The sequence below is a fragment of the Peromyscus eremicus genome, chromosome 2, assembly GCF_949786415.1.
Source record: "Peromyscus eremicus chromosome 2, PerEre_H2_v1, whole genome shotgun sequence".
NCBI lineage: Eukaryota > Metazoa > Chordata > Mammalia > Rodentia > Cricetidae > Peromyscus > Peromyscus eremicus.
The window spans coordinates 118,279,421-118,288,167 of NC_081417.1; positions in this window are offsets into that span (position 1 = coordinate 118,279,421).

Sequence of the window (8,747 nt, forward strand, 5' to 3'; positions counted from 1 at the left end):
GGAGGCAGGGAGCAGCCCTCCCCAGACACCAATGCTGAAGCCTTCATCTTGGATTCTCCAGGCTCCCAGGCTGTAAGAAATTAATTTCTCTTTGTTATAAATGACTCAAACTGTGACACTTCGTTATAGTAGAATAAACTGATCGAGACAGCTGAAAGATCAAATGCTGGTCACTATGGAGAGCAATGGGAAATCTCACTCATTGCTTGTAGGATGCAAAATGATACAGCCACTGTGGAAAATAGTGGACAGGTTTTTCATTTTTTGTTTGTTTGTTTTGGTTTCCTAGAAATACTCATACCATATAATCCAGTACTTATGTGTCCTGGTATTTGTACAAAGGTGTTGAAAACAATTTTGTGCAGAAATCTGTGCAAGCTTGTTTGTAAGAGCTTTATAGTAATTTCTACATATGTAGCAAACTAGATGTCCTCCTAGATGAGTAACCTACAGTATAGCCGTAAACTATAATGTTACTTGGCACTCAGAAAACAAGCTATCAAACCATGAGACAACAATGAAGAAATACAGATGAAAATTACCAAAAGAAAGAAACCAGATTGAAAGGGCTACATGTGATATCATTCCAGATTCTTGACATCTAGAAAATGGAATCCTAGGAAGTCAATAAAAAGATCAGTGTTTGCCAGAGGAAAATGGGTATGCAGAGATAGGACTTGAACCTAGCTATCCTGATTCCCAAGTTTGTGATTCTTTTATTTAAAGCTGCCAGAATGGAGGGGACACTTGTTACCTAGAATTCAGAAGACTTTTAATGCAGTGAATAGATTATGTTTGAAACTATAAAGGACTATGGTGTTATGATGCATAGAATAAACAAGTCAACTCTGATGGAAGCTATAGTGTTTTTGTGATTATTGCATACCAATGTAAGTTCACTGACTATTTCCAGTATAGTAGTGTAGAGTGAATGTCAGTAATGGGCACTGTGCCTGGAGGGACAGAGGGTATTGGGAAATCTTGGTGTCTTCATCTCAATATTGTTGTGAATCTAAAACTATTGTAAAAATATAAAATGTATTTTAAAAACTGTAGAATAATGGTGACCTCTGAAGTGGTTAGAGGTGTAAATAAGAATCGGTTTAAGAGAGATTTCTGTAGTATGAAACATTACACACTTGAGAAGAAACAGCTTTTAACTCTAAATGGGAAAAAAACCTGGAAACAAATGTCAAAGTCTAGTTAATGATACATGCTCAGAGGTTTTAAAGGCATGTACTGATGTCTGCCCTTCCCTTTAAAATGGACTGGTAGGTGGCTATAGAGATGGACATACGAATATACACACAATAAGTTCAGTAAAGGTGTGAATATGTGGGTGTTCAGTTAAAAATTCTTCTTTGGATTTGAACATTTTCTTTGAAGGGAAAGAAAAACCAGATCCCTGGACAGTTTCCCTCCTTTTACCTGAAGAAGAAATTCTAAAGGTCATGCTGGAAGCCTGAGACATACAGACTGGTTCAAAGAGTGAACTTTCAGATTCCTTGTGGTGCCTTAAGCTTTCGAGTCCCAAATGCAATTTAGCAGAGGAATGAAATTAGAAGTTCACAGTCCTTCATCCCAATGCCTCTAGAGAGTTGTTGCCAGAGTTTGTTGCTTTGCAGGTACGTTGTTGTTACATTGCTTTGTTGCTTTGCAGTTACATTGTTACGTTGCAGACAGGCATGGTCCTCCTCATAAGCCTGGTGATTGGGGTTCATTACTCATTCATTGTGGACTTCTCATCTGCTGGGCATCTGTCCTCCTTTCTCAGATTTCACACTCTGTGGTCTGAGGAGACCACTGTCCGGCTGGGGAAAGGTGCCTTCCTTTGGCATGCTCAGAGTCAGAACATTCTTCAGCTTCAAGGAGGAAATTATGCTGTAATATGTATCGAGTCTTTCTCTGTCCAACTAGCCAGCTCCCAAAGGATGACATGGACACTTGTTATTTATTAATTATGAAAGCTTCATTCTACCATATGTTTCCTCCATGATGAGCTGTTACTACAGACTCAAAGAGACAAGGCCAACCAGCCAGGTATTAAAACTCTACACCATGAGTCAAATGTAAACCATTTCCTCCTTTGAAGTTGTTCTTCTCAGTTATTTTGCCACTGTATTAGACAGCTGATTAACACATATACCTTTATCCAACCTAGCTCTTTCCAATTTATGGCTAAATGGGATTTTAGGATCTCCTGAGATCCTACCCTGTGAATGGCATCATTTAGAGGAAGACATGTATTTAATAAACTACAAATGTTTAAAACAGGCTTCCCATAAGTATGTGTGTGTGTCTATGTGATTTGTGTATGTGTGTGTGTTATGTGTGTATGTGTATATGTGATATATGTGATTTATGTATGTGATGTGTGTGTATGGTGTGCGATATGTGCATATGTGTGTGGTGTGTGTGTATGGTATGTGTGGGTGTGTATGTGTGTTTGATATGTATAAGTGTGTGTGTGTGTGTGTGTGTGTGTGTGTGTGTGTGTGTGTGGTGATAGTCACTTCTGATGCTAGCATGTGGGTTTGCAATTTACAGAGTGTTTTCAGGTATAACTTTTATATAAGCCTCCTGGGCATCCCATAAAACAAGGATGGTATCATTATTTTCATGTTCTAAGTTTTATCAAGGGTGAGAGAGGTCCAACAATTTGAGCAAGGCTACACATCTGGGCTGGAGACAAAGGGAGGAGGATCCCAGCCTCCCAGATACCCTGTTCACATGGCTCCCACATCATCTGCTTTTCCTCTCAGCCTGGCTCTAGGCTTCCGGGCTTGCCTAATTTACATATGAGATCATGCTAGTTCTTGGGAAGTGACCAATACATAATGTGTAGCTAATGTGATAAAGCACAATTCCACTTTTGTTACAAAGGAAGGGAACTCTCCAGGGGATCATAATAGGCCCCTCTCAGTGGAACTCAGAGAGTTTTATGGGCATCAGGAAACAATTCATCCTCACAATAGACCATTGGGCCTGGCAACTCCCGTTGTTCTCACCATTCTGTGGAGGGGGAAAGGATATTAAGAGATTTGGCCCAGGGTCACCAGCATCCAGGCTGTAAATCACACAGTCTCAGTGGCAGGTTGAGGAATGGAAGCAGGACTTCGGAATAACCATCCTGAGAGTGTAGTGTGCTTTGGCTCTTATGTATGTAATGTGCTTTTAAGTACCCCCAAGAGCTCCTGTCCAGGAGTAGAAATTGATGTCCCACATGTCAGCCTTGACACTCATTAGCAAATCCCTTGTTCAAGGTCAAAAAGAAACCAGATAAGGATCATGAAGACCTCAGTCTTCTTTCCCTCAGGGCTCTGCCCATCATTCTAGGGCTGGTCATATTTTCACTGTTCCCTAGTTTGGTGAAGGGATTGTTCCCTTCCCTTGGTCAAACCACTTTTAAGAATGGAGAATGGGGAAAGTATTAGCTTTGACATCGATTGCAGCTTGCTTTAACTTTATGACCTTGGATGAGTCACTCTCTGCCTTTGGGCATCAGTTTACTAGTCCAGGAGTGACAGAACAGATGACATCCTGGAACAAGGAGGAAAGGTAAATCTCCACACGGAGACCTTGTGAGTGTTTTTTCTAGTCTGTGATTGGGATCACAAGGACTGTGCTGTGTGCTCTGTCTGGCCCAGTTCCTGACAGGAGAAAGGCACTTGATGGATGTGGAACGAGTGAATAAAAATGGTGCAGCCCCTTGGCTTAGGATGAGCAATGTTGCCCCAAGTTCTGTTGGTAGCTTGCCTGAATTTCAAGCGTGACCCATTTCAGGCTGGAACCTCTGGCTGTTAGTCATCCCCGAGACCTGTCAGCATATAATCACTGGCGTCAAAGGTTCCAGTGACATAGAAGGCCAAGACTTTTTCTTTGCATCCAGAGGTCAGAATGATTGATGTGTGAATTCAGAGTAACAGCAGGGGCCCACTCAGTTGCTTTCCTAATGGTACTTCAGGGGTTAATTTTTGAAGTGGAGACTGGTGATCTTGAGATGTTGGAGTCACCATTATCTGGGAAAGAGAAAGCTGGGGTTGATGTTTCTTTGTCTGCTTCCAAGACCATGAGCAACTCTGTTTATCAACCTGCTTCTTTCATAGTGGGTGCACAGATACTCAGAGAGTGTGGCTTAAATGGCTAAGGATTCTGTTCTAAACCCTATGCATCATGTGACTTTAAATAACTCTAATATGACTACTATTGCAAATGGTATTAATAAAACATGTCAATCATAACAACTGGATTTGGGAGACTGACTATAAATGTCAAGAGCTTTGGGAAGCAATTATACCACCCCACCACATGGGTAAACTGAGGCACAGAACATTAGTAATTCACTCCAGGACCTGGAGGGAGGAGAAGAGCTAAGCATTGTCTTGGTGTCTGTTTGGCTGCAGAACTGAAGTCCTTGATCAGTAAAGTCCAGTCCAAATCTCCTATCTGCTCATTGCAAGAGAGTGGCATAGATCAAAGTAGGGAGTTTCAAACTGCATCCTTCGTATAACAATTGGCTCCTCAAGGTACATGATTCAGTCAGGTATCCTCCCCGGGGTCTGATTAACAAGGAGTATTCATTAACTGTTTATTGTAAATCACCGGGGAGCATAATAAGCATTTTTACAAAGCATCGGAGTCTTTCTAAAGGGTCTTCACTTATTTATTTGATGTCTTCAACTTGTATCCATCTGTGCGTAGCAACTTTGAACTTGCAAAGTGGACATGGAAAGAAAGTTTTGCTAGCCAAGCCATTTCAATTTCCAAACACAGGTCTGTTGTGGGTGTTTCTTTCTACTTCCTGTCACTGCCACTTACACTGTGTTGGGTCTACAATGGCATGAAATCTATCTGGAAATTATAGCCTATGCTTGTGTGTTCTGATAAAATTGCATTCTATCTAGAGGCCTTTTATTAGTAATCTTACTAGTGGTGGGAAGAGCAAAACTTTAGCCTTTAGAATTGTCACAGAGCCTTGTAAGGCATGTGCTCATTTGTTAGATCCATGGTGATAACAAGATAGGTTTACCCAGAGAACCTCAGGACTCTGCTAGGGACTGGCATATGATGTCACTTAAGATGTAGTCTCTTCCCTCAAGGAATTCTGTGGAGGGCAGTTGGCTTGCACTTACCAGAAACTCCATGTACCTACCACCACTCTAACTGCAGATAATGGTATTGAAGGTCTTAGTGGAGAGAGATAAAGCCTGTGCATAAAAGTGAACAAATCATGTCAAGAGGGAAGATTACCTAATTGAAGGATGAAATGGGATGAGGAGTGAAGAGTATAAAGTGGGAAAGAATGATAGGGGTTATTGAATAAAGTAAGAACCAGCCATTACATGTGTGACAAGCAGCAGCAAAGAGTCAGGATGACTAGAGTAAGATGGTCAAAGTTAGTACATTCAGGAGATGGGTTGATGGGTAGCTGGGAATCTATAGACACAGAGATGCTCAGAAGCCATGGTAGCAATTTTGGCTTTGTTGCTGGGTAAGATGGACAGCCACTGGCGAGGGCTTGCCAGATAATGGCCTGATTTGACATATGTTTAAAGAAGTCACTTTGGGCTTCTTTCTTGGCAGGAAAGAGATCCTAAGAAGTGAGAAGGGAACAGAGAGGTGTTGAGTGAGAGATACAGAGGCCCCAGGGAAGGATTCTATTGAATATAGGCAGGTGTCCATAGTGGCAAGAAAGGGTCTGATTCTAACTCCCTGGCCGTAGCCTAGCCACAGTAGGGTTTAAGGAGAGTAGACACAAGAGATAAGCAGATGAGGAGAGCCCTGAGGACTGCCTGTGGTGTAGGCAGCCACTTCCTGGCCCCAAGAGGGTGATGTGGATTTACTCCTTTGGAGCTTAACGTCTAGTTAGGGAGTCAGCATTTTTATGGTGTTTTTATTTCTGTTGCTATAAATGAAACACACAGCCTCCTGGTAGAACAGTCCTAAAATATATGCAGTAGACAGCTCTACTTCCCAACTTCCTTCCCAAGAGGAAAACACGGTTCCAATCTGTAATGTATTTTTCTAGACATGATCAAAAATATACAAGAATGTATGTGTGTTGAACTTTCTTTTCTTTATTAAAAAATTCTAAATTATTTTCTTTTATGATACTATGGTCCAGAATACATAAGCTATATTGCAGCCTACTTTCCCAGTAAATAATACATCTCAGAGATTAACTTCTACCAGTACGTATAGAAATGCTTCGGAGTCTTTTCCACTGTATTTCCTTACTGTGATGTATTTAATTAATTCCCTACTGAAGAACACTGTCACTATTTCTAATATTGTTAAATTACTAATGATGCAATGATAAATCATATCTATGAGCATATATATTATACACATGTGGAATTATATTCATAGAATACATTCCTAGAAGTAGATTTTATCTATCTTACTATTACTTATCATCTATCTATCTATCTATCTATCTATCTATCTATCTATCTATCTATATCTCTCTATCTCTCAAGAGTACCACTGTGCTACCAAAAACATTGGAACTTACAGCCTGTCTTCAATGCACAGTGGCACTTGTCCAGGAGAAACTGCTTATGATGCCATTAACACTGATGACAACCTGTGTATGTATAATATTTTATATTTGGCCAAATGCCTTCATTGCTATTCTTGCCATCTATTTACTGATCCCCCAAAACAAATCTGGGAAGCAGCTACAGTGTACACCTATGTTTTATATTGAGGAGAACACTTGGAGAGACAGCATACTTCCTAGTTAGCAATGAGAGAAGTAACTAATATGCCTGCACCTGCTTTTTCAGATAGGAACAGTCACCAAAGCTCAGAGATTTGGCTTCTCGGCTAAGGTCATAAAGACAGAGCTGTGGGTGGATGTGAGTTGTTAATGGCTTTAGGAAAAGTTAAACTCATGGTAGGTGTACAGAACAGAGGACAGCAAGTGCAACAAAGGGTGCAGACTAGCAGAGGGCGTTCCTTCATATACCCGGGAGGCAACAGGTGTAGTGGCTAGCAGAGTTCTGATGCAGACTGTGGATAGCCCTGCCTGGAATCCCATTCTGGTTATTCCACTGACTATCTTCAGAACTTAGGATGAGTTGTTTAACCCCTGTCGCAGTTTCTTTATCTGTAAAATTGGACTCTACTTTTATAAAGTTATTTTGAGAGTCAAGTAAACACATGAAGTCCTATCAGTATTGCCTATGTAGTGAGTACTCAGGACAAGCTGGCTCCTCTAATTTCCCAGGGTAAAATATGGCCTATAGCTGGAGTAACAAGGATATGAATGTCAAACTATGACATTCACCCTCTGTCACTCTTGGTTTTGACCTGAAAGAATCTGAGTTTGGAGAAAGTTTTCGTATGTTAGAACAGATTAAAGTAGAATAGAACTGGAGTCCAGGGACCAGCGGAGGGTGGCTGCCAAGTTCTTTATGGCAATTTTATTGTCTGGGAGAGAGGGAGGCCAAGCTGTGACTGCACTTGGGCCTTGTCAATGCCCATCAAATTATCTGCTCTGAACTAGTGCATTGGCTGTTACAGCCCTGGTTCCATTACCAGGAAGCATTTTTTTATTATTACTTTATAGGAAATAGGGTTTGTTTTCTTCCATCTGTCTAGCAGAGAGCTTGTCTCTATGGAAGCAGGCTTGAGAGCTGCACGGGGTTCAGTAACTTCCAGAGATCTGGAAGCATCCAGCCCTGCAAGGAGCCCAACCAAGCCGGGTTATGCTGTAAGGATGCAGGATCCTCTTCTGGAGAGACATTTAACACTGTGCTGCTAGGCTTTTGTCTGGTAAGGTCAGCCTTTGGCTTGGCTGTAAGACAGTCCCTCCCAAGATGAACTCCTATCACATTTGTGGCCATACTTTACTCCCAGGACAGTGATCGTGCACAGCATTGAGAATTGGACTCCTAGAGCTCAGAGCTGATGGGCTGCAACCATTCCTTTCCCACTCCCACCTTGCACATACCAAAGCTATTAATAAACGGTGTATGTGTGCATGCTCTCCAACCTTGCATCTCTGTCCCAAGGAAGGCTTTGGATAAATATGGTGCCCAATAACTTTAAGGGATCAAGCGCTTTCAAGAAAATTTTCTGCTAAGAAGTTGAGCTGGGGGGAATTGAAAGCAAGGCTGCCAGCTTTGATGTCTTAAGTATGAAATTTCAATGGCTTACCGGCTGCCAAGCTCTAGTGCTTGGGTGGCTGGGGCAAGATTTAAGAAAATGATTGTATTGCACATCCCATGGGTGACAGGCAATGAAGTATCAGTAGCCTGAGGAATCCAGAAGGAAAGAGGTTGGAGGTGATTAAGGGTGGGGGTTGGCTGCTCCTCACCCTGTCCCTTTTTCTTTTTTGTAAAGATAATTTGGTTTGAAATTTTTCTACTACAAAAAAATATTCTCATTATCATTATGTGAGAAAATCATGGAAAATCAGAAGACCAAGTAATTTTGCCATTCATGAAAGGGAAACATTTTTGTTGTATTATTTTCTATGACAAAAAGGTTGGTAAACAGACACAATGTAAAGTTTTCTTCTACTTGTCTCTGTATCCATAGATTACTGCAGCTCTCATCCCTCATTAGAGAAGCCTCATTTTGCACTTGATGGCAATTAATACAGAGACCTAAAGCTGACAAGAATACAGCCCCAAATGAGACATATATCACACTCTGCCCCACATAGCTCAGAAACATTTTGAAAAGAGGAGGGTGGAAATATTGTACGAGCTGGAGGCCAGGGAACACTGCGCTGAACC